This window comes from Balaenoptera physalus (genome assembly GCF_965194825.1).
Source record: "Balaenoptera physalus genome assembly, chromosome: 14".
Lineage (NCBI taxonomy): Eukaryota > Metazoa > Chordata > Mammalia > Artiodactyla > Balaenopteridae > Balaenoptera > Balaenoptera physalus.
The window spans coordinates 39,037,040-39,064,951 of record NC_138893.1 but is presented as its reverse complement, the minus strand read 5'-3'; the positions used below and the strand labels follow the sequence as shown (position 1 = coordinate 39,064,951).

Genomic DNA, 27,912 nt, shown 5'->3' with positions numbered 1-27,912 from the left:
GGTACTATTTTTCCTTATTTCCCTGATGAAGAAACTGAGACATAAAGAAGTTATAAGCAGTTACACCAGTATAATGGAGATCACACATTTAGGACTGGCCGAGCCTTGGTGCATCTACTCAACTACCATGCTGTGATGCCTGCCTCTCTCTTTTTTTTTTTTTTTTAAGCATAAATCTTCATAGTTATATATAGTAACTAATCAACACAAAGAACCCAAAAAATCCTAGTGGTGATTGTTTTTGAAATGTAAAGTAAATCCGTTTAATTATATTAGCTTTGGGGACTTTTCATTGTACATAGTTATCCTTCAGGGTTTGGAACAGTCTGTGTAGTTGTTTTTCCCAGAAGATTTTATGTACCATTCTTTCTTAAATTCAGATATTATCCAGTTTTTCTTGGCAGATGGATGTATTAAAGAATTAAATAGCTTTTCAGTTCTAGTTCCAACAGTGCTATTTTAATTGGTCTTCAGAAGGTGATTGTAAGACCTTCTCACAGAATTCTTAGCACAGGACTCTCTCAAACCCTTAAAAGCTTATTCATATTTAAGAAAATACCGTTTTAATAACCAAAGTGAGCTCTAGAAACATAATATTTGGCCAGTCTGTTAACACAAAGTCATCTGCCTACTTGATTCATAAATAGCACTGAAGTATGTAGGCCTCACCCCACCCCCCCCAAGACTCAAATATTTGCAATTCTATTACAGTAAAGTTTTCAGCAGGTCAACCTATGATTCCAGCTTTAGGTACTGTTAGAAGGTATGAAGTAAAATGCTACATACCATTGATTATGATTCGTGATCATCCAAATACAAGAATGCAGATTTTTTCATTTAAATTGTTTGCTAATTTAAATATTATAATTTGTTAACATTGTTATAAAATTCCACTTCTGAAACCCATAAAGAAATGTACATCAACTTGAAAAGGTAATGATAGCGTCATACTTTAGAATTCACTGTTAATCACCAAGGTTTCCTCGTCTTCCTCCTCCTGTGGCACATGGTTTTTTTTTTTTTTAATGAATTCACACTAACCGCAAGTCATGATTTTGTCCTGAATAATTAAAAGTTTGCTTTCTTTCCCCCCATTTCCTTGCAGTAGGGTAATAGAAAGCATGGCGTTAAGAGGTAGAGGCTGGACTGATCTCCTGTGTGTATTCTGTGACCAGCAGACCTTGGCCCTTTCACATATTATTAGACTGCAGGTCAGCCTGGCTGCTTCGGGCCGAGGCTGCCGGTCTGACCACAGCCTGGGAAAAGCGGAACAGGAGGCAGCGTGGTCAGCTTCTCTGACTGCATCCCCTCCATTTCTTAGTGTGCTGATTTGGTTTAGTTTTTTTCAAAGGTTGGAGTTGGAAAATGAGAACCCTAGATACTTGTGGAATGTTTGTCCGGCTATAGTTATTCCTTGTTTGGTGTGTCCCTCTTCCTCACTGGCATGTCGCTCTCAAGTGGACCGAAGGACATTTTGTTCTGTTGAAAGCCCCACGACCAAAAGGAAAGAATCGCCAAGTATTTCCCAATCTACTTCCCGACCTATACCAACAACCATATACTAAGAAGCACTAAACAAGCACAGTGGAGCGCTTAACAGCCATATAGTCAAAAGTATTTTTGTAACATGTCAGGGCACGGTATGAATTCCTTCCTCTTTAAGCAGCAACTTGCAGACCTGGTGTTTTTCAGTAATACAGAATTAAGCAAAAGTGTCAGATTTTTTTATGAGTTAGATGGACAAGCAGAATTTATTACCTTTTGCTTTTAATATACTTGGTTACATATTTACATTTGAAATAAAATGAAATGAGACCTCATAATACTGAGAGGGGAAAAAAAAATCAGCCCTCAGATTTGAATAGAACCAGTTTAAACAGTATTTTTGATTCTTTATCTAGTGAAAAGTATGAAAAGTATGTGTTAAGGTATATAGGGCAAAACAGTTGATAAATTATGGTAATGAAGGGTAAAAATAGACACGTTCCTTTCTGAAAATGAAGAAGGGCTCAGCCTTGGAACTATCTTCCATTTTTAGATGTTGTAGTCATTATTCTTAATCCCACCAGAAATATATTCATTCTGTGAGCATGTGCAGGATGGCTACCTTTTGTGTTCATTGCACTGTTCAGACACTAACAAGTATGTGTTTGTATGGAGTTGGAATCTGTTTTCCCCGAGTGCCCCTGATGTTCATCATCCAAATTTACCTGTAAAAACACATGACCGCTTCCTCTCTACACCTTAGGCTTCCCGCTCTTGGAAAACAATAGTATAGTAGTTTCTATAGAATTTTCACTGAGGAACTATATGGTTCCAGAATAACAGATACAGTAGATTGGTTTTGCTGTGGTAAATTTTTCTTCTAAAATTCCTAATACGTCAGTTTCCAAAGGAGGAGATCAGTACCCGACATGACTTTAGAAGTAATTTCTCTCTACTTGGAGGTATATGTTTCTAATTATATTATACATAGGTTAATATTTTTTTAAAAGTTTGAAATGTTCACTCTTAGGGTACATCGAGAGCCAGTTTAGAAATGTTTTAATTGCTGTCATTACTTCATGTGTGGATTATGGACAAATCAAAATTTGCTTGTGATACATATATATCACACACATACATATATACACACACTCACTCAAATTGTAACACTGCATAAATTTGTCAAATTTTAAAAACTCAAGACTCTTGCCTTCTTTTGTGTGTATAAACTTGTGATTTTATTTTTGAGAATAGAGTTGGTCTGCTGTGCTAACTTCATCTCTGTCATTCCAAGGGTTTGATTATTTCTATTTTTTCTTCAAAAATAAAAAAAGAAATGAAAATCCAATTTACAGGGTCATATATTGATATTTCTAGACATGGTCAAGTTCTAAAAGGATTTACTTCGTCTGCATTTTTAAGCATTTCATGTAGATAGAGTAATATATTTTTATACAACACTGTTTCTACATTTATTTCAAGTCTATTTTCAGTGACTTTTTCAAGTGCGTGTGTTAACAGAAGATGGTTTGGAATGAGTGCACAGTGGCCTTCGTTACCAACTCGAAGTGTATAATATGTGTGATTATAGAAAACAAGAATCTGTTTATACTGTACACTGAAACCTAATGCCGCTCTTCTAAAGCTTTGTACATTATTTTCATGAAATAGATTAAATATTTTCCCTCTAAAGCCATGTTTCTCTCTTGTGCTGTTTTAAGTATATCATGAGATAATTTTACTGCTTAGAATCCTATAAGTCATGATACGCTTTCTATAGCATTTTAAACAACTGAAAATATTTTAGGAATACATATAGATAAAACTCTGTCAGAAAGGAGAAACAAGGAAATGATAACTACCAGATTAAGACTGGTAGGTAGTTTGGGTGGGAGGAGGCAGGGAGATGAGGGTGACCATTAGATGTGAGTTGTATCAACAGCCTAGCTTGTGTGTTAAGTGATTCAGGAGTTTTTACTGAGAGTGATAAAACCAAGGGTTATGGATAATACAATTTTGTGCACCTGCATTCCATTAAGAAACAAAAGGCAATGAGGCTGGCACAAACTTGCTGAACTGGGTGGGGGTCAGGAGGATGGGGACAATGTCAGAGGGTAGGCAGCAGCCAAATTTGGAGTGATTTGCATTCTGAGTTTTCAAAGTTCAGCTAGAAGCCATTAAGGAATGTTAAACAGGGAGTCATGTGATCTAGTTTATGTTTTTGAAGATCACTATGGCTGCTATGTGAAAAATGGATTATGAGGAATGGGGCCAGGAGAGAGGAAGCAGTTAGGAAGCTATTAGCCCAAGCAATAAAGAGTGGATTATGAATTGGATTAGTATGGGAGAAGTGGATAGAACTGACACACTGTGGAGGTAAACCCAATAGGATTTCTGATAGATCTCTTTGCCCATGAAATTGCCAAAATTTAAGAGGTCTTGGTGAGGGCACATGGAAATGTGCACTTTTGTAATGGTTTAAAGGAATATAAATTATACATCTTTTTCAAGGGCTGTTTGGCAATATCTATCAAAATTATAAATGCATAAATGTCTTGACCCAGTAGTTGTACTTAACAGAAATCGATTTGTTCAAGTACTTGCATATGTGCACAAAAGTGTGTCAGCAATTGTAATAGTGAAAAACTGGAAACAACCTAAATGTCCATCAACAGAATTAATGTAAATATCCTATTTTATTTTTTTAACTATATATATTATCAAAAAAGACAAAAAAAAAAAAATGTTGGTAAGGATGTGGAGAAAAGGGAACCCTTGTGCACTGTTAGTGGGAATGCATTAAAATTGGTGCAGCCATTATGTAAAACAGTATGGAGGTTCCTAAAAAAATTAAAAATAGACCTACCATATGACCTAGTAATTCCACTTCTCGGTATTTATCTGAAGAAAATGAAAACACTAACTTGATAAGATATATACACCCCCATGTTCATTGCAGCATTATTTACAAGAGCCAAGATATGGAAAAAACCTGTGTCCATTTATGGATGAATGGATAAAGAAGATGTGATACATGTATGTGCGTGTATATACGTGTGTGTATATACACACACGTATATACACAAATAAAATGAAATATTATTCAGCCATAAAAAAAGAAGGAAATCTTGCCATTTGCACCAACATGGATGGACCCTGAGGACATTATGATAAGCAAAATAAGTCAGACAGACAAATACCGTATTATCTCACTTTCATGTGCATCTAAGAACAAACAAAAACCCAAACAAACAAACCGAAAAACTGAGCTCATAGATACAGAGAACAGATTGGTGGCTGGGAAGTGAGGGATAGGCGAAATGGGTGAAGAGGGTCAAAAGGTACCAACTTCTAGTTTAAAAAAAAAAAAACTAGTTCTATACAGGTGCATATTTGTTTACACGCACACACACACAAATGACATTGACAATCTTTGTACAGTAATGCAAGATTATAAAAATGACCATGCAGGGACTTCCCTGGTGGCACAGCAGATAAGACTGTGTTCCCAATGCAGGGGGCCCGGGTTCGATCCCTGGTCAGGGAACTAGATCCCATATGCATGCCGCAACTAAGAGTTTGCATACCACAACCAAGGAGCCCGTGTGCCGCAACTAAGACCCCACACAACCAAATAAATATTTTTTTAAAAAAGACCATGCATGTAAGCTGAAACTGCAAAGCAATCTTAATAATCAATGGGAGAAAGTATTACTTTCCATGACCTTTAAAAATATTAAAATATTAAAAACTCTTAGTTATAAATGTATGGGAAAATTTTAAAAATAAAGCTAATATTTAGCACACTAATTTAAAACATTACAAATATTGAGAGTTATAAAGTTTTCATTTCTCTGTTAAGGAAACTTATCAAGAGTATTTGAACATTGTTTGTTTTCTTCCCATCATAAATTTATGAGATAGAGCAAGTACCTTTTCTCTGCCCTGGCAAATTGTCACACTCCTTTCTAAGTCTGGACGAGCTACCAACATTTTAATCTTTGTGCTTTCAGTACTGTGCTATATTCTCCAAGAGTTCCTTTCATGTGAAGTTCTTTTTTTTTTTTTTGCCAGTGTCACTTCCTCTGAGACATCATCAATCTTTTCATCACAGCCACTTTCCTCATTTATGTTAATAAGTTCACTCCGTTTCTCTGGTTGTGTACCTAGAGTCCATCAAACATTCCCATGGGCAGCTATTTCCTCTGTAACTCTATTTATGTTCCATTCAAATTTCACTTCCAGTGTTTTCACTTTTCATTTCTTTGCTGTACCTCTTGTCTTTTAGGCCAATTCCCTCTTTCGATTTTCCACTTTTGTAAAATGTCACATGGCTCTATCACTAGAAAACAGTAAGGCAACACAACTGCATGATTTGCTATCTGTGCATGAACTAAATAACATGAAGAGTGACTAGTCACTAACAGACTTTGAAAGCGACATTATTAGTCATGGTCATGGGACACATCTGTTATTACAGAGTGATGTGTGGACTGAAGAGCTGGCAGTGAGGTTTGTACATAGGTAATTACAGTGAATATACTGTGATAACTGAAACTGGAGTTGTGTTGTTGGGGAACTGGTGTTAAACTATAGTCACTGAAACTGCACATCAGAATTGTTCAGAGCAAGGGCTGCCTGCATATACAGAGAGAAACAAGAAATAGCTAATTGGAAGGACACAACAAATTCCTAATGACTATATAGAGTTAAATATAGAGGAGAGGGAAAGACTAGTATTTATTGACCTGATATATTTTTGTATTGTTTGAACTTTTGCAAATTAATATTTCTAACTTTTTAGAGCAAATTAAAGTGGGAAAAAGATTACTTCTATTTCCCACAATTGCACTGCTAGCTTTGTGGGTGTCCTGGGAAGGGTAACCAGAGGGTAATGAGAAGTAATATGAGAAAGAGTGTTGAATAAGAAAATGTTTCTTTGGGGGTAGGAGGGAGGAAAGCCTGTGATGGTTATCTTACATTATGCAAAGAGAATTCATGTAAAATGAGAGTGAATTTGTCACACAGCATAGTGTCATGTCTAAAACACCAATTTTGTGCCAGCTGACCTGACACTGTCACTTAATAACAGAATGGCCTTGAGCAAGTTACTTCGCCTCTGACATTGTTTCCTCATCTGTCAAACTGGATATTAATACCTCATGGAATTATTTTTTGATAATATTAGAAAAGCACTTAGCCCAGTGACTAACAACTAGTCCTTGCTCCAAACATTGAGTCATTCATGTCACGGAGAGCACTGAGTTCTCTGCCCATGAATGTCTTCAAAGAGAGGCTGTAAGATAGTTGGATCAAGTATTTATCACAGTGGGTGGGAAATGAAACCAGATGACCTCAAGTTCTGAATCATTCTAAGATTCTGTGATTTGGAATATATATGGAAAAATCTGTTTGTTTAGTTTTACTTCAAAATAATAATAATTTTTTATGCCTTAGGACTTTATAACATTTTTTAGAATGAAACACACACTATAAACCAATTCAAATATCGATACGTTCATAAACATACACAGGGCTTCCTTGGTGGCGCAGTGGTTGAGACTCTGCCTGCCAATGCAGGGGACACGGGTTCGAGCCCTGGTCTGGGAAGATCCCACATGCCGTGGAGCAACTAAGCCCGTGAGCCACAATTGCTGAGCCTGCGCGTCTGGAGCCTGTGCTCCTCAACAAGAGAGGCCGCGATAGTGAGAGGCCCGCGCACCGCGATGAAGAGTGGCCCCCGCTCGCCACAACTAGAGAAAGCCCTCGCACAGAAACGAAGACCCAACACAGCCAAAAATAAATAAATTAATTAATTAAAAAAAAAAAAAGATACACAGATTTTTTAATAGGACCCAGAAAATTATTTAAAACACTTTTAGGTAACCAAATGTAACTTTGTTATTATAATTTTGTGCAAATCCAATCTCTACCTAATGCAATTGCGGTTTTGAACTCCTAACGAGGCAAGAAACTTCTTACAAAGAAAAGGATCTTGAGTTAAAAAAAAAATTGGATATTCATCCCCTTTTTTGCTTTATGAATATGCAACAATAAATATTTTAAATATCCTTTATGTATATAAAACCTTAGGATATTTTTAAACTCCATTAAAATGAAGGTTTGCAGAAAATCATGGGCTATCCAACATACAGTAATTGTGCTATTTTACAGATTTGTGACCTTGATCTTCAGAGCTTTCCAAAGAATATATTGCTCTTTGTTATGTGATTTTTTTCATGACACGTGGAATACATCGACATTGATGAGATTTTGTGCTCAGTTCTTATCTTGTCAACTGTCTAGGCGCAGATATAATCAAGGAACTTGGATAACTGAAATGACAGGCAAATGTATTTCCAAACTCCTGCAGTCTGAAGTTTGCCTTTCAGTATGTGAAACAACCCTTTGTCAGCATCCACGGATGTCTCAGTGCAGCTAGTTATTTTCCAAGAGTGAGACAACCCCTCAAAATAAAGAAACAGGATTGCTTCAAATCAGCTTTTAAATCACTAGGTTTTAGAGAAACTAAGATGAGAATTTTTTTCACATTAGTGAGTACTGTACTTTTGCTGTTCATCAAAGCACTTTGACTTTTAGCTCAGAGAGAATTTAGCTTTTTAGCGTAAAGACATCTCTATAAACTTTAAACCACTTTTATGCCTTAGGACTCTATAGTACTCAATATATATTACTATATATATTGATCACTATCTAAATCTATATAGCTATATGTATATAATCATGACATACATATATAATTTAGTATGTATAATTTGTGTATATATTTCACCAGCTGTAGTTACTAGTTTTCCCTTTTTGACCCCAAAGTCAAATTTTAGGATCTTAGAGCACAATTTTAATAAGTAGTAATTTTAACCAAACTTTGCAAATTACCATTTAAATATATGTTCCATATATTTTCAGTTGCTAAGAGAAGCTGTCAGATAGTATCACTATATCTGCTACTTCTTCCTCTTATTGAAGAAATTACTGAACTGCCATTGGAAGAGTGGGAGGATTCCAAAGAAAGGCCAAGTTCTATAATCTTACCAACATATGAGAGCATGCATTTCCCCTAATATTTTTGAGATTTTAATTTTAAAAGAGGCATCTCATTAAATAATATCTATCTTTTTAAATGGAAATTGTTCTATATTTGGCATTTCATTTGAAATGACACCACAACCAAGTCCCTTGCTAGAGTAAGCAAGATAAGGAGGATAAATATTTGAAATAGGGTTTATCTCCTCATCCTGGAAAGGGAAAAACAATAGCTTACCCATGTTCAGGAAGCTGACATGCCCTAAGAATCCAAGCATTGCCAGGGATCTAACGAGGCTGTTTACCCTGTGCCCCAGTCTGGGGAGCAACAAGCCCAACTCAGCCTTTTGCGGAAAGTCAAGTAGGAAAGACAGCTGCTTTTATTTGTTTAGCTTTCTGGAGGAAGAACAAAATAATCACCCGCGTGGCCCAGAACCTCATTTGGTTTAATTGCACTTTGCTATTAAAAACTTTAAAGTATTCGTGGGTGTTTCACTCTGGCTCAGTGTTGTAGGTAAAAGGTACAACACTGATGTTATTTTAATCATTTATGTTAATAAAGTACCTCTGTCAAATTCTACCATAATGAATGTGGTGATGAGGAAGCTGCATTTTAGTCACTCAGGAGATCAACCATCTAAAGTTAAGGATCCAGTCTGTTTTAAAATGCTATTCTGCAACCTTTATGGGCAATATGTTCTATTATATAACAACCTTGCAAAGAGATTATGTGTGTCTAACTTATGTGTCTTGCTCTGCATTATAAGCATTCCACTTTGTACTAAGCTCTTCATAACCTTAACCTTCTCTTTTCAAAGTTAATCATATCATATTTTAACATTTTCTTCAATTCAATATTCATTCCCCACATATATGCCTCCTATGTTGTCTTTCTTAGTCTCCTGTTTTTCACCTCCCTGAACTGTCCACAGCCACCTAAAGTTATAAAGCCAAAACTTAAAGCGCATTCTGTGGAAAGGCAAACTAATGCTGGAGATTAGGCATACTTCTGGAATGTCACATGAGGAGTTCTGAGGACCCTCTCTCCAGTGAATCATAACTGGTGAAAATTATCTATAAGTAACTATCTCTGTAAATTGTCCCAATTGCATACAGCAAAGGAAGAAACATTTATTCAAGAAAATCTACTAAAACCTCAAGAATCCATGAGGATATGGGGAGGGGGAAGGGTAAGCTGTGACAAAGTGAGAGAGTGGCATGGACATATATACACTACCAAATGTAAAATAGCTAGCTAGTGGGAAGCAACCGCATAGCACAGGGAGATCAGCTCGGTGCTTTGTGACCACCTAGAGGGGTGGGATAGGGAGCGGGGGAGGGAGGGAGATGCAAGAGGGAAGAGATATGGGAATATATGTATAACTGATTCACTTTGTTATAAAGCAGAAACTAACACACCATTGTAAAGCAATTATACTCCAATGAAGATGTTAAAAAAAAAAAAAAAGAAAAGAAAATCTACTAAAACCTCAAGAATCCATGACACTAGAGCCATGACCCATTCCCTTGCTCCCTTTGCCCCAGATCAGTATAACAGAAGCCCCACTCTGGGTGGGTGTGGCCTCTCTCCAGTTCCCAGGTAAGGGCTGCAGTAGTTCCCCAGGAGGGCAGGCTGCCTGCATTCTTATCCCCCTCCCCACCCCCCCCACCTCCCTCTTATCCCTGCCTCTCTGCTAAATTCCAGGTGAGTGCAGCCAAGAGTCAAGGGCTGCCTTCCTTCACCCAGCCTCACTCATACAGTAGAGGCTCTACCCCAGGCACAGCAAGCCAAGAACACTGGGGCCCTGAACACTTCACCCCACCTCACTCATTCGACAGAGGTTCCACAGCACAAGACGCAAGCCAAGAAGATAAGAGCCTACCACCCCCACTCAGTGCCATGCTCACAAAGCATGAGTGTCGCTCCAAAAACGTAGGGCACTACCCCCACTACCATCGCCAGAACAGTGATACAAAGAAGCAGAAATGAAAGAGGGGACATTACTACTGAACTTACAGAAATAAAAACGATTATGAATGAATAAAATGAATATTTTAACAGATAAAATGGACACATTTCTGTAAAGACAAAAATGACTGAAACTGACTCAAGAAGAAATCAAAAGCCTTAAAAGACTTATAAAAATAAATAGATTGAATTATTAATTGCAAAACTTCCCACAAAAAAATCCCAACAATAGATGGCTTCACTGGTAAATTCTACCAAATGTTCAAAGAGGAATTGACACCAATTCTTCACAAAACTCTTCCAAAAAATAGCAGAATACTTCCCAATTCATCAGGGAATATCAGCCTGATACCAAAAACAAGACAAAGACATCACAAGAAAACTATAAACCAATATCTCTTATGAATATAGAAGTAAAAATCCTCAATAAAAAATACCAACAAACTCAATCTAGCAACATATAAAAAGAATGACACACCATGACTGTTGTATAATAAATATTATATTTATCTGGTCTTTGCCCACAGTTCCTGGCATGGAGCTTCTAAAACGTTTATAATTTCCTGAGTGATGAAGTATCTTTGTTATTTATGAGCCCCTTGGATTACAACTAAATTTATGCCAATGAGTTGACTCACAGTGAGCCCCTAGGTATCAATAGCTTCAGGATGGGGGCTGGTCATGCTGGAAAGATCAACCATGTGATTAGAGGGATGGAACTTTGAGCCACATGATATCAGCCTGACCTCCTGACTTCCAGGGAGGAGAGGGAAGGAAAGAGCTGGAGACAGAGTTCAATCACATGTCCAATGTTCACTATATTATGCCTATGTAATGATAACCTAATAAAAATTCTGGGCATGAATGGTAGAGCTCCTGGTTGGTGAACACATCATTGAGCCAGAAGGGTGACATACGCTGATTCCCTTGGGAAAAGGCATTGAAGCTCTGTGTTTGGGGTCCTCCCAGACCTCACACTACATGTGTCTTCATTTGCATGTAACTATAGTGTTGTCCTGAGTTCTGTGGCTTGATATTGAATCCCATCAGGATTGTAGTCAGTTGATCTGACATAAGATCAGTCTTGTTGTAGACCATGTCCTTCAACTAGTGGGGTCTATAGTAACTCCATCTGGTTGACAGTTTTTATCTTTGAGGACTTTAAATGTTATTCCCCAACCTCTGGCCTCCATTGTTTCTGCTGAGAAGTCAGTGCTTAATCTTATGGAGATGCCCTTGTGACAAAGTTTTTTTTTCTTGCTTTCAAGATTTTTCTCTTGTCTTTGACTGTCACCATTTTTTACCATGATATGTTTATTTGTGAATTTCTATGTATTTATCCTACTTGGAGTTCATTGAATTTCCTGGATGTGTAGGTTATTGTTTTTCAATAAATTTGGAAAGTTTGTTTTGTTTTCTCTGCTCCTTTCTCTCTCTCCTCTCCTTCCAATACTTCTATTGTGTGTACACAGACGTGCTTGATGGTTTCCCCTATTTCTCTGAGGCTGCATTCATTTTTCTTCATTCTTTTTGCTCTCTATTCTTCAGCTGGCATATTTTCTACTTATTTATCTTCAGGTTCACTAATTTTTTTTCTGCTAGTTCAAATCTACATTTGAGCTTCTTTAGTGAATTTTTAATAGACTTTATTTTTTAGAGCAGTTTTAGGTTCACAGCAAAATTGAGCAGGAAATACAGAGTTCCCATATGTGCCCTGACCCAACACAGGAACAGCCTCCCCACTATCAACATCCTGCACCAGAGGGGTACATTTGTTACAACTGATAAACCTACTGATAAACCTAAATGACACATCATTATCACCCGAAGTCCATAACATACACCAAGGTTCGCTCTTGGTGTTGTACATTCTATGGTTGGCAAATGTATAATGATATGTATCCACCATCACAGTATCATACCAAATAGTTTCCTGTCCTAAAAATCCTCTGTGCTCTTACTGTTAATCCTTCCCTCCCACCTAACCCTGGGCAACTGGTGACCTTTTCACTCTCACTATGGTTTTCCCTTTTCCAGAATGTCACATGGTTGGAATCATGCAATATGTAGCCTTTTCAGATTGGTTTATTTCATTTAATAGTATGCATTTAAGATTCCTCCATGCATTTTCATGGCTTGATACCTCATTTATTTTAGAGCCAAATAATATTCCATTGTTTGGATGTATCACAACTTATTTACTCATTCACCTACTGAAGGACATCTTGGTTGCTTCCAAGTTTTGGCAATTCTGAATAAAGTTGCTCTAAACATCTGTGTGCAAGTCTTTGTGTAGACATAAGGTTTCAACTCATTTGGGTAAATACCAAGGCATGCAATTGCTGGATTGTATGGTAACAGTATGTTTAGTTTTGTAAGGAAACTGCCAAACTGTCCTCCAATGTGGCTGTACCGTTTTTGTATTCCCACCAGTAATGAATGAGAGTTCCTGTTGCTCCACATATTTATCAGATTTTGGTCTTGTTGGTGTTCTAGATTTTGGCCATTCTAATAGGTGTGTAGTAATACTTCATTGTTGTTTTAATTCACCTTTCCCTGATTACATGTAATGATGAGCATTTTTACATGTAACGATGAGCATCTTATTTGCCATCTGTATATTTTCTTTGGAGACGTGTCTATTCAGGTCTTTTGCCCTTTTTAAATCAGTTTGCTCTTTTTCTTATTATTGACTTTTTAGTCCTTTATCAGGTAAGTCTTTTACAAATATTTTCTCCCAATCTGTCACTTGTCTTCTCATTCTCTTGATCTAGTGATTTTTTAATTCCAATTATTTATATTTTTAAACTCAAGAACTTCCATTTGCTTCTCTTATTTTATAATTTTTATCTCTTCATTTCCATTCTCTATTTAACGCAACATACCTTCCTTTACTTCTTTAATCATGCTTTCCTTTAGTTCTGTGACCATATTCATTGTGGCTATTTTGAAATCTTTTTCTGTTAAATCCAACATCTGGTGCTGTCACAGGCAGTTACTGTTGGCTGTTTTGTTTTGTTTTTTCCTGGTGTTTGGGTCATACTTTCCTGTTTCATTGCATACCTCATAATTTTTTTTGTTGGAAACTGAACATATTAAATGACATATTGTAGCAACTCTGGATACTGACATCCACTTCTTATTGTTGTTTTGCTTGTTTAATTTTAGTAACTGGCTGGATTATTTTACTATAGTCTCTCCACTCCTTCCCCAACCCAATACATACACACATTGATAAGCCTCTGATTTTGCTCCTTAGGAAGCTGCAGCTCTGGGTGTGCCTGCAGTAACCCTGGAGTGACTGTGGTATCGAGAGGGGTTTCTCCCCCTCTGTCACTGACCACACCCAACTGTTAAACTCCACTAATTTCCAGCAGATTGCTCTATTGTTTTCAACAGTGTACTCAATTGCTCTACAAATGAGTCCAATCAAATTGTGGCTCCTTTAAAGGAACAGTTTCTGAAGTCAGCATTTGTTATTTGTTCTGACCTCAGGAGGGCTCCTCCTCAGCTGTCTTATTTCTCAGTTCTCTCCTCCAAACTGGCCACCCCACGGTCTAAGCCAAATCTTTTCAATCTAGGCTGTCCTTTAAATCCATGAATCACCTCTGTATTGCCTTTAACCACAACCTCCGCTGTTCTTCAGAGTGTCTTTATACTTGCGTTTTTTCACCCTGTTATAAATAAAATCAGTTCCTTTGGAAAGAGATTAGGAGCTAACTGTTTTACAGCCTGCTCTCCCTCTCCCCCGGGGCAAAATCTCTGAGCCAGGGCTCTGGAACTGGGAATGACACAACAGCTTCTCCCTGAGTGACATTCCTGTTTTGGGGTTGAGTGCTCAGTGCACGTTGGGGTGGCCGCAGCCTGAGGTCCTCTTGGCTTGCCTCTACCGATACCTCATGAGCCGGGCAAGGGCAATAGGGGCCCCAGTGCTCCTGGTGCACTTTACCCAAGGTAGAGCCTTCATTCCAGGAGCGAGGGCTGGATAGAAGCAGGGAGCATCCGCCTCCTGACAACGCTTGCCTGGGACTAAAGCCTCAGCAGCAGGAAGCTGGGAGCTGGAAACACTCAAGTCCTGCTCTTCACAGGAAGCAGGAAGCCCCCCCCCCCCCATTTCGGAGCTGGGGTGTCAGGCAGCCTTGTGTTCTTGGCTACAGCAGTCTGGAGCGGAGTCTTCACCTCACTGAGCTGGAGAGATGAGGGAGGATGCAGTCTTGTTTCAAATACCCCAGACTCAACTCTTCACCACATTCTTGTCGATTTTTCTTCAATAGACGTTTCTTCATTTATTGTTTGTCCTTAGAACCATTTCCAGAGGTTTTGATGGTTCCTTTCTTATAATTTTAACCAGTTTCACCGGGAAGTGAGTCAGCCAAGCTCTGCACACTGTCATTCCACAAGGCGACCTCCTCTCCCCCATCCTCTTGGGTTGTACTCCAGACAAGGACCATCATTCCGTGTGTTGTGCTCATGAGGTTGTTTTTTCTTTTATGACTGGCAACTGTAACCATCTCCAAAGTCATCATAAATCTTTTAAAGTTGTCAAAGAAAGAAGGCCTTTATCCAAGAGCTAATGAAAATGTTAAGCAGCACTTGTAGAAACTCCAAACAGTCTCCCGAAGCCAAAAACTCATGCGGCATTCAGTGGTTCAAAGTGTTTGTGTGTGTGTGTGTGTGTGTAAAGGATTAGGACTTGAAGATAAGAATATTACTTACTCTCTTAGTCTGTTCAGTCTGTTTATAACAAAATATCATATACTGGGTAGCTTGTAAACAATATAAATTTCCCAGAGTTCTGGACGCTGGAAGTCCAAGATCAGGGTGCCAACACGGTTGGGTTCCAGTGAAAGCCCTCTCCTGGGTTGCAGACTGTCGATCTCTCATGTGTCCTCACATGGTGGAAGGGAGGAGCTAGCTCTCTGGGGCCTTTTTTATAAGAGCTTAGTCCCATTCACCAGGGCTCCACCATCATGACCTAAGCACCTCTCAAAGGCCCCACCTCCTAATGCCATTGCCTTGGGGGTTAGGATTTCAACATATGAACTGGTGGGGGGTGGTGAGAAGGACACAAGCATTCAGACCTCATACCTAACGTCTCTAGTTTTATTATTTTTACTGGATACATAGGGCAAATTCTTAAACTGATCTTCCCCAAGGTATGTTCTAGGAAATGCAAGTCTGAAAAGCTTATATGAAAAAAGATTCCGTGCTTAATAATTTTCATGTTACATGAAACTAATTCCACAGGAAGTTTGGCTTCCCATCTTACTAGATCTCAGGAGTAAGACTCAAAGAATAGATCTTATTGGAGAACAATTAATAATACATCCATTACACTAAAACCAGACAGGAACAAGAAATGTGATTCCCATTATACGGATGGAAACGCAGAGCCAGTGAAATGGTAACGGTCAGAATGTGACCTTATTTGGAAATATTTGCTGATGTGGTCAGTTAAGATGAGGTCATAATATATTAGGGTGGTCCTAATCCAGTGACCGGTGTCCTCATAGAAAGAGGGAAATTTGGACACAGACACATGAGAGAGGAGACCATGTGAAGACACAGAGATCCAGAGACACACAGAGATAAGGCTCCATAAAGGCAGAGGCAGAAGCAGAGGCTGAAATGATGCATCTACAATCTGAAGAGCGACAAGGGTGGCCAGAAGCCCTCAGAGGCTAGGGAAAGAGGAATGAAACAGATCCTTCTCTGGACTCAGAGGAAGCATGGCCCTGTCAACATCCTGAGTTTGGACTTTACAGCCTCCAGAACTGGGAGAGAAAATTTTCTATTGTTTTAAGCCACCAAGTTTGTGATTCTTTGCTACAGCAGCCTTAGGAAAACAATACAGCAACTATGTAAATTAACTCTATGCAAATATTTACTACTGTATAAAAAAATAACAAGCAGGCAATATTGAATTCTAACTGGGTAGTGCTTGCTTACTGGTTTAAATTTTACCTCAGAAATACAGTTGATTTAGAGGTGTCTCTACCCCATAGGTACTGTCATTACTATTATCTGTGGACCTTTAATTGTGCTCTCTAGAAGAATTGTGGGCATTTGTTTCTTGTGGGTTAAAAGCTCGTGAATTTGGAGTAAAATCTATATTCTCTTTCCAGTCCAGCTTAAGTTTTAAAATTTTTATTAATAAATTATTAAGCATGTTTGCAGACATTTCTGCAATTAGTTTCTCATTTTTCTGGCATATTGCCAATGTTAGTCCAGCTCATCCTCAAAATAAGGTCTTTTAATTAACTAATCCTTCAGAAACAACATATGGTGACCAGATTAAAGATTAAAACAAGGGCGTGAAATTGGTCTTTGTCAAAGGACTATTAGCTTGCCTCTTCCTAGCCTCAAAATTTATTACAAATGAACATAATCTTCTAACCCACAGCAGGCTGCTGGCCCTCAAAAAGAAGTGAGAATAGCCCAGAAGTTTCATGGACATTTATCCAACCTACCTCCTCCTCTTTTAAAATGGTTTTTTTTTTTTTGGAGATTGTGATTCTGTGGGGGGAGGAGGGGCGGGAAGGGAAAGAATCTTTTAAAAACAATTTTAGGTCCCCAAAAGAAAATATTTTCCTTAAAAATGTGTATTGTCCCAAGGCATTAGAATATATCTGTTGCTCTTGCTTTTGGTGGTAGTGGCAGCCCTTTGCTTTCTAAGGGGAAACTCAGCAACGGTCTTTGCTTAAGAAAAACATCCTAATTTTATTTACCGTAGGGTAAGGAACAGGTGCAGACAATGGTAAGTATGGGTTGGGTCAAAATAAATGCACTCGCTTGGTGAAAACTCCCTTTATCCTTGCTTCAAAAGCACTCTGGGATTTTTCGTATCTTATGCTGCAGACAAGGTTTCCCTTCCTAAACTCTTACCTGAGAGACTCGTCTACCTGTGAAGAATAAGGGCTAAACTCAACAGAAAATCTTTTCCTTTTGTCTCTGGGTGCCTTCAGATTTGTAAAATATGCTGGATAATTCTTTATATATTTTTATACACTTGTCTCTGTCACGGGCCCTGAGTTCATGTTTTGGTAAAATGCACAGCGGGCCGCATGGTTTTGCAAGAAAGAATCCAGAATGATAGGTTTGGTCCGAATCCATTCCAGAAGCTCTGGACTCCTAGCTGACTCCAAGAGCTAGAGCAGCGTGCTGAGAATCATTGGCGTGTGGAATCACTGCCCTACCCCATCCCCACCCCCTCGCTCAGAGCACTCAGTGGTTCTGCATACGTGGAAGGCAGAATAAGGGCTCCCTGACGATGACCACATCCCGGCCCCTGGAACCTCTGAATATGTCACCCAGGAAGGTGGGCAGCTTCCAGAGGCTGGCAAAGGCAAGGAAACAGATTCTTTCCCAGAGCGTCCAGAAGGAACGCAGTCCTGATACCTTGATTTCAGCCCAGTGAGACATTTTGGATATCCCACCTCCAGAACTGTTAGAGAGTAAATCTGTGCTGTTTTAAGCCACTAAGTTTGTGGTCATTTGTTACAGCAGCAACAGGAAACTAAGACAAGTAGGAAGTTCTGGTTTAAAGAAAAAAGAAGAAGAAAAGGAGAGAGGGGAAAAAAAGGAAAGCAGGCCTTGGAGCCTCTCTCGTCTTAGCCCAGCAAATGTGTTGCCATCTTGTATCAACCTATTTTATAAAGCTGCTCTCCTTGAAAAGGCTGGTGAGGAGTCTGAAGCCCAGGCTGTGTGCTCTATATACAGGCACCAGGCCTGGGTGGAAGGCATTCATTCACTGATTCGTGGACGGTTTGTCATAGTCTCACAAGTTCATTGTTTCTGGGGTTTGTTTTTGTTTTTGTTTTTAGCACCATCCTGCACTTAGCTTCACCAGTATACAGGTGTGCCCCTCATAACCACATATTCAACCCCGAGTCTCAATACCAGCCTTTGCTTTTAAAAAACGATCGACTAAATAAGGACTTCAGTCTTTAAACTGGAGTCATATCTGTCAAGAATCAAAATAAAAATAATTAAGAGATCAGCAAGAGTGTCACTCACTTTGTGGGAAGCAAGCCCATCACGGCAGCAAAACCGAGGGACTTCTCGTGACATCCTTACTACAGATGTCACAGTAGCTGGCAAGCGGATGGAAGGTAAACAGCTTACTCGGAGAGTGAACTATGGGAAATGAGGCATTCTCTGGGTTAATTCTGCTTCCATTCTGCTTACGTAGCACTTTAAAAGGATAGCTCTACCTTGACAAATCATGAGCAATTAAACCAGATACACGACCGCACTGGTGGCCCGTTTTCCTGCAAAAGGCTGCTTCCTCATATAAGAGCCACAGAGATCTGCATCTGATTCTCCAGTTCCTCTGGTTAGGGCGAGTGGACCCTGCTTTCAGACGGAGCAAAGGCACGACAGTGTCAAGTAAACCCACGTCAGGAAGAAACAGTAGCACGCACTCCCACTGAGAGACAGCTGGCCGGTTTGCAAAAGACTGACTCGTATGTGCAGTTTGGAACTAAATATGGAAGTTTCTAAAACTCCCTGTGAAGACCTTCCATCACGCTGATGGAGACTGGGGAGGTTTTTTTGGCCATCTGGATAATCACCGCAGGCTTCAGTTAAAGGTGTTTCTCCTCCCAATGGAGAAGACTCCATTTGACCATAGGTCCCATCAACCTCATATCCCCCAGGTGGATCCCGATGAGGGGTGGTGGCGGGGCTGCCTTGTGTCACCCCAGAGCATAGCCAGTGGAGTCTTTTTCCCTAGACACAGATATCTGGGAAGAAAAACACATCTTGCCTCGAGCCTTTTTCTAAGGTAGGTTTTATTAGATGAGTCTGCTGCTGTCATAAACGCTGTTACTAACCCCCCGAGTGGGAAATGACAGCCGGTGACAGCCGATTTGAGGACTCAGAGGTTCACTGGACCATGGGGACCGACGAGGCGAGCCATCATATTCTCAGGGGGAATCAGACCCATGGAGCTTGTGACTTATCCCAGCCCCACTGTTAGTGGCAGAACTGGGCTTAGAACCCAGGCGTCTAGAAAGGCCCATCCAGGACTCTTATTTTGCACTCAACACCATCGTGGTCCTATTTACTGTACCCCAGGTGCCCCTAAAGCTGCTGAGATGCTCACACTGCTATTTTCTCGCTGTACACGTCAGAAAAATTGGAAAAAAACAACGTCCTTTCATCTACTGTTTACTTTGTCTGAAGACTGATAAAATATTTCCGTACCCATAACAAAATGCACTTGCTCCCCATGAGATTATATCTGTTATTTACTTAGGGCTTAAACCTGGGCACAGACGGGGTGTTCTTGCTGTCTGGTTTGGTCCTAGGAAGCGTGATAGAGAGTAGAGACCTTTACAGATGCAGGCGTTTGCCTGATGAATCGGAAACTCTCAGTGCCATTTTCCTCGGAAATCCCTGGGTACGAGCTAATGTTCTTTGCATCATGTGCCCAGCCCTGGTATAAGTGGCTGTGTGCATTATGTCATCCTACCCTTCACAGCACCACAGGAAGTGAGGGTGTTACTATCCCCCATTAATCAGCGAGGAGACGGCGCTTAGGAGTCACGCCCCCAATGTCACCCAGAGAGTGCTGCCAGGACTCAAACCCAGGTCCCTGCGACTCTACAGCCACCAATACTGCTTCATAGTGGGCAAACCCTTTCTGTTAAGATGTTGTCACTTTAGAACCTGATACATTTAGATAAATCAAAGGGTAAAAAGATCTTAAGAGGCAGCGTTAAAGTTACATACAAGAATTCAAAAACTCAAAGCCCATAAAAAAGACAAATGACATATTAATTACAAACAGTTGTTATTCTTCCACTTGAGCAATTCCCCCAAAGACCTCCCTCTCCCAAGCAATTTTCTAGTCCCCTAGGTTGAGAGTAAGGAAGCTGCATTTCCTTGATAATAACCTAATCCTGACTTTGTATGCATTCATTGGATCAACCTTGACTTCTCACCTGAAAGATTACTTTCCTTTGTTAAAATACAAGAATAGGCTTTAAAGGGTAACAATTAAGACAATTGATACATCCTTGGTGCCTGGAAATAAGAAGCCTTCAGAGACTCGCAGCAAAGTAAGAGGGTGTAACAAAGCCACACCCAGCTCTCACGAAAGTCCCTAACTGTCCTCGCCTAAGAAACAAACATCAGGCTCCAGAAAAGCCAGATGTCTTCAATGTCTGTGCCCGGCATTTATTTCTGTTTGCCATCCAAATCCATTTTTTCTTTGATGTCCCTTTCCTTTGCACGTGCAGGTATAATATAACTTAATTTGAGGCATCATCAACCTGGCTTTTAAAACCATCATACTGCTGTAGTCTACAATTAAGGTTAGGGCACTTGAAAGGGTTCTTACATTTGAAAATTGATATCTGTGGTGCTTGTTCATAATCCTCATTACAATTGCTCCTGGGAGTTTAAAAGGGTGGGATTGCTTTCTCATTTGGAGGAAACAGTAAGCTGATTTTCATGATGCTGTTTTTGGGGCAGGGCATTCTAGCCACGTCTGAATGAAATGCCCTCTCTAGCCTGGCTGCGTGAAGAAGGATGGGGAAGTTCACTGGAGAACTAAATAGAAATATGCCACTGGGGCAATTTAAGGACCAGTGAGTCTTCCTGCTGATGTACTCATTCAGGGCAAGGCGTGGTCAGAGAAGTGGGGTGGTGAGAAAGTGGAAAGCACATTCTAAACCAGGCAGAGTTCTGAAATCTTATTTCTGTTGAGTCATTGCCAAATCACTAGAGCGCTAGGGAGATTCAGCTTTGGACAACAAGGAGGGAAGGATGCAGGGAAGCCCATGGAAAAGCCCAACAGACGCAGAGGTGCCACTGCACCAGGTCAATCACACATCCCACATGAAATTGCTTCTGCAAATGCTGTGCAAGGTGGGGCTGTGTCTACACCGGCCCTTGAAGCAACCGGATGCATGGGCCAGAGAGGAATCCATTCAGGGTTTGGAGGCCTGGGCTGCTGCCCATAGGACCTCAAAGAGGCGGCCCCAAGAAATGAAGAAAATTAGAACACCCTCCGCTGATCTCATTTACGGAACCCAGAAGGATCTGAATTCTTCCCCTTCGTGTTGTGATGCAAATCCAAATGGCTTTAAAGAGAAATTTTTAAATCTTTTTCAAGAAATCCTTAAGAGCCCATCACCCTCCGGCATCATGATGTGAAACGCAACTAATAACAGGAATCATTTGAGCAGGGCATCATTTAAAGAAACCCGAGTGTGTATTCAGTGGCTGCTCTCTGGTCTACCCACAGTTTGCATCTGGATGAATGAAAATGAACATTTTTGGTCCTTTCACCTCACCTGCTTCCTCACTGGGCTAAAAGAAGAAAAACTTCAGAGAAGAGAGATGTCAAGACCAATTACGTGTACAGCACAGAACTTCATTTTTCTCCCTTCCAGGAATCCTCTGCATTATCATGGATCCAGGCAAAGCTTGCCACGTTGTAGTTATGCAAAACTGTCATAAAATCATTTGGTCCTTGATTTGTTCCTCTTTGTTCCTTTTCAGTTAACTTAAAAAAAATTTTTCCCCCAACCTCTCCCACTTCGGGAAAGACTTTGACAACCCGTCATAAGCCCGCACATTTTGTGACAGATCTATAATTATATTTAAGCAGGCGTGTCAGGGGAGGCACACGCAAGCTTTTTGTTGTTGTTGCCTGGTTTTAAACAGTGCAGTGAACTAACTGAGGCTCTAATGAGAGCCTTTCTCATTAGAGAAAGTGGGTGGGACTTTCTGAAGGTGATGGTTATCATTAATATATAAAAGCAAAATAGGGGGGAGACCTTCAAGATGGCAGAGGAGTAAGATGTGGAGATCACCTTTCTCCCCACAAATACATCAGAAATACAACTACATGTGGAACAACTCCTACAGAACACCTACTGAATGCTGGCGGAAGACCTCAGACTTCCCAAAAGAGCCGAGTGGCAGACAGGGTCTTGGTGCTCCGGCCGGGTGTCAGGCCTGTGCCTCTGAGGTGGGAGAGCCGAGTTCAGGACATTGGTCCACCAGAGACCTCCCAGCTCCATGTAATACCAAACGGCGAAAGCTCTCTCAAAGACCTCTGTATCAACACTAAAACCCAGCTCCATGGGCTTCCCTGGTGGCGCAGTGGTTGAGAATCTGCCTGCCAATGCAGGGGACACGGGTTCGAGCCCTGGTCTGGGAAGATCCCACATGCCGTGGAGCGACTAGGCCCGTGAGCCACAATTGCTGAGCCTGCGCGTCTGGAGCCTGTGCTCCCCAACAAGAGAGGCCGCGATAGTGAGAGGCCCGCGCACCGCGATGAAGAGTGGACCCCACTTGCCACAACTAGAGGAAGCCCTCGCACAGAAACGAAGACCCAACACAACCATAAAATTAATTAATTAATAAAAAAAAAAAAAAAAAAAAAAAAAAACCCAGCTCCACTCAACGACCTGCAAGCTACAGTGCTGGACACCCTATGCCAAACAACTAGCAAGATAGGAACACAACCCCACCCATTAGCAGAGAGGCTGCCTAAAATCATAATAAGCTCACAGACAGCCCAAAACACACCACCGGATGCGGTCCTGCCTACCAGAAAGACAAGATCCAGCCTCATCCACCAGAACACAGGCACTAGTCGCCTCTACCAGGAAGCCTACACAACCCACTGAAACCAACCTTAGCCACTGGAGGCAGACACCAAAAACAATGGGAACTACGCACCTGCAACCTGTGAAAAGGAGACCCCAAACACAGTAAGTTAAGCAAAATGAGAAGAGAGAGAAACAGCAGATGAAGGAGCAAGGTAAAAACCCACCAGACCAAACAAACGAAGAGGAAATAGGCAGTCTACCTGAAAAAGAATTCAGAGTAATGATAGGAAAGATGATCCAAAATCTTGTAAATAAAATGGAGAAAATACAAGAAACGTTTAAGAAGGACCTAGAAGAGCTAAAGAGCAAACAAACAATGATGAACAACACAATAAACGAAATTAAAAATTCTCTAGAAGCAATCAATAGCAGAATAACTGAAGCAGAAGAACGGATAAGTGACCTGGAAGATAAAATAGTGGTAATAACGACTGCAGAGCAGAATAAAGAAAAAAGAATGAAAAGAATTGAGGACACTCTCAGAGACCTCTGGGACAAAATTAGATGCACCAACATTCAAATTATAGGGGTCCCAGAAGAAGAAGAGAAAAAGAAAGGGACTGAGAAAATATTTGAATAGAATATAGTTGAAAACTTCCCTAATATGGGAAAGGAAATAGTCAAGTCCAGGAAGCACAGAGTCCCATACAGGATAAATCCAAGGAGAAACACACCAAGACACATATTAATCAAACTATCAAAAATTAAATACAAAGAAAAAATATTAAAAGCAGCACGGGAAGAACAACAAATAACATACAAGGGAATCCCCACAAGGTAAACAGCTGATCTTTCAGCAGAAACTGCAAGCCAGAAGGGAGTGGCAGGACATATTTAAAGTGATGAAAGGGAAAAACCTACAACCAAGATTACTCTACCCAGCAAGGATCTCATTCAGATTTGATGGAGAAATTAAAACCTTTACAGACAAGCAAAAGCTAAGAGAATTCAGCACCACCAAACCAGCTCTACAACAAATGCTAAAGGAACTTCTCTAGGTAGGAAACACAAGAGAAGGAAAAGACCTACAATAACAAACCCAAAACAATCAAGAAAAGGGTAATAGGAACATACATATTGATAATCACCTTAAATGTAAATGGATTAAATGCTCCAACCAAAAGACATAGACTGACTGGATGGATACAAAAACAAGACCTGTATACATGCTATCTACAAGAGACCCATTTCAGACCTAGGGACACATACAGACTGAAAGTGAGGGGATGGAAAAAGATATTCCATGCAAATGGAAATCAAAAGAAAGTTGGAGTAGCAATTCTCACATCAGACAAAATAGACTTTAAAATAAACACTATTACAAGAGACAAAGAAGGACACTACATAATGATCAAGGGATCAATCCAAGAAGAAGATATAACAATTGTAAATATTTATGTACCCAACATAGAAGCCCCTCAATACATAAGGTACATGCTAACAGCCAAAAAAGGGGAAATTGACAGTAACACAATCATAGTAGGGGATTTTAACACCCCACTTTCACCAATGGACAGATCATCCAAAATGAAAATAAATAAGAAAACACAAGCTTTAAATGATACATTAAACAAGATGGACTTAATTGATATTTATGGGATATTCCATCCAAAAACAACAGAATATACTTTCTTCTCAACTGCCCATGGAACATTCTCCAGGATAGATCATATCTTGGGTCACAAATCAAGCCTTGGTAAATTTAAGAAAATTGAAATCATATCAAGTATCTTTTCAGACCACAATGCTATGAGACTAGATATCAATTACAGAAAAAAAAATCTGTAAAAAATACAAACACATGGAGGCTAAACAATACAGTACTTAATAACCAAGAGATCACTGAAGAAATCAAAGAGGAAATCAAAAAATACCTAGAAACAAATGACAATGAAAACACGATGACCCAAAACCTATGGGATGTAGCAAAAACAGTTCTAAGAGGGAAGTTTATAGCAATACAATCCTACCTCAAGAAACATCTCAAATAAACAACCTAACCTTACACCTAAAGCAATTAGAGAAAGAAGAACAAAAAAACCCCAAAGTTAGCAGAAGGAAAGAAGTCATAAAGATCAGATCAGAAATAAATGAAAAAGAAATGAAGGAAACGATAGCAAAGATCAATAAAACTAAAAGCTGGTTCTTTGAGAAGATAAACAAAATTGATAAAGCATTAGCCAGACTCATCAAGAAAAAAAGGGAGAAGACTCAAATCAACAGAATTAGAAATGAAAAAGAAATAACAACTGACACTGCAAAAATACAAAGGATCATGAGCAATTACTACAAGCAACTATATGCCAATAAAATGGACAACCTGGAAGAAATGGACAAATTCTTAGAAAAGCACAACCTTCCGAGACTGAACCAGGAAGAAATAGAAAATATAAACAGACCAATCACAAGCACTGAAATTGAGACCGTGATTAAAAATCTTCCAACAAACAGAAGCCCAGGACCAGATGGCTTCACAGGAGAATTCTATCAAACATTTAGAGAATTTGAATCCTTCTCAAACTCTTCCAAAATATAGCAGAGGGAGGAACACTCCCAAACTCATTGTACGAGGCCACCATCACACTGATACCAAAACCAGACAAAGATGTCACAAAGAAAGAAAACTACAGGCCAATATCACTGATGAACACAGATGCAAAAATCCTCAACAAAATATTGACAAACAGAATCCAACAGCACATTAAAAGGATCATACAACATGGTCAAGTGGGGTTTATTCCAGGAATGCAAGGATTCTTCAATATACGCAAATCAATGTGATAAACCATATTAACAAATTGAAGGAGAAAAACCATATGATCATCTCAATAGATGCAGAAAAAGCTTTCAACAAAATTCAACATCCATTTATGATAAAAACCCTACAGAAAGTAGGCATAGAGGGAACTTACTTCAACATAATAAAGGCCATATATGACAAACCCACAGCCAACATTGCTCTCAATGGTGAAAAACTGAAACCATTTCCTCTGTGATCAGGAACAAGACAAGGTTGTCCACTCTCACCACTACTATTCAACATAGTTTTGGAAGTTTTAGCCACAGCAATCAGAGAAGAAAAAGAAAAGAATCCTAATCGGAAAAGAAGAAGTAATGCTGTCACTGTTTGCAGATGACATGATACTATACATAGAGAATCCTAAAGATGCTACCAGAAAACTACTAGAGCTAATCAACGAATTTGGTAAAGTAGCAGGATACAAAATTAAAGCACAGAAATCCCTTGCATTCCTATACACTAATGATGAAAAATCTGAAAGAGAAATTAAGGAAACACTCCTATTTATCATTGCAACAAAAAAAATAAAATACTTAGGAATAAACCTACCTAAGGAGACAAAAGACCTGTATGCAGAAAACTATAAGACACTGATGAAAGAAATTAAAGATGATACCAACAGATGGAGAGGTATGCCATGTTCTTGGATTGGAAGAATTAACATTGTGAAAATGACTATACTACCCAAAGCCATCTACAGATTCAATGCAATCCCTATCAAACTACCAATGGCATTTTTCACAGAACTAGAACAAAAAATTTCAAAATTTGTATGGAAACACAAAAGACCCCGAATAGCCAAAGCAATCTTGAGAAAGAAAAATGGAGCTGAAGGAATCAGGCTCCCGGATTTCAGACTATACTGCAGTAATCAAGACAGTGTGGTACTGGCATAAAAACAGAAATATAGATCAATGGAACAGGCTAGAAAGCCCAGAGATAAACCCACACGTATATGGTCACCTTATTTTTGATAAAGGAGGCAAGAATATACAATGGAGAAAAGACAGCCTCTTCAATAAGTCATGCTGGGAAAACTGGATAGCTACATGTAAAAGAATGAAATTAGAACACTCCCTAACACCATACACAAAAATAAACTCCAAATGGATTAAAGACCTAAATGTAAGGCCAGACACTATCAAACTCTTAGAGGAAAACATAGGCAGAACACTCTATGACATAAATCACAGCAAGATCGTTTTTGACCCACCTCCTAGAGAAATGGAAATAAAAACAAAAATAAACAAATGGGACCTAATGAAACTTAAAAGCTTTTGCACAGCAAAGGAAACCATAAACAAGACAAAAAGATGACCCTCAGAATGGGAGAAAATATTTGCAAATGAAGCAACTGACAAAGGATTAACTTCCAAAATTTACAAGCAGCTCATGCAACTCAATATCAAAAAAACAAACAACCAAAAAATGGGCAGAAGACCTAAAGAGATATTTTTCCAAAGAAGATATACAGACTGCCAACAAATATATGAAAGAATGCTCAACATCACTAATCATTAGAGAAATGCAAATCAAAACTGCAATGTGGTATCACCTCACACCAGTCAGAATGGCCATCATCAAAAAATTTAGAAACAATAAATGCTAGAGAGGGTGTGGAGAAAAGGGAACCCTCTTGCACTGTTGGTGGGAATGTAAATTGACACAGCCACTATGGAGAACAGTATGGAGGTTCCTTAAAAAACTGAAAATAGAACTACCATAGGACCCAGCAATCCCACTACTGGGCATATACCCTGAGAAAACCATAATTCAAAAAGAGTCATGTACCACAATATTCACTGCAGCTCTATTTACAATAGCCAGGACATGGAAGCAACCTAAGTGTCCATCAATAGATGAATGGATATAGAAGATGTGGCACATATATACAATGGAATATTACTCAGCCATAAAAAGAACTGAGTTATTTGTAGTGCGGTGGATGGAGCTAGAGTCTGTCATACAGAGTGAAGTACGTCAGA

General features: G+C 39.5%; 1 long non-coding RNA gene across 1 annotated transcript; it reads right to left on the bottom strand.

Moving 5' to 3' along the window:
• Positions 1 to 87: 87 nt before the first annotated feature.
• Positions 88 to 25,605, bottom strand: LOC309642470. Its single transcript, XR_014253223.1, has 2 exons — positions 22,924 to 25,605; positions 88 to 22,604 (listed from the first exon to the last, which is right to left on the bottom strand). It is a non-coding gene; the product is annotated as an uncharacterized lncRNA (long non-coding RNA).
• Between the last annotated feature and the right edge of the window lie 2,307 nt (positions 25,606 to 27,912).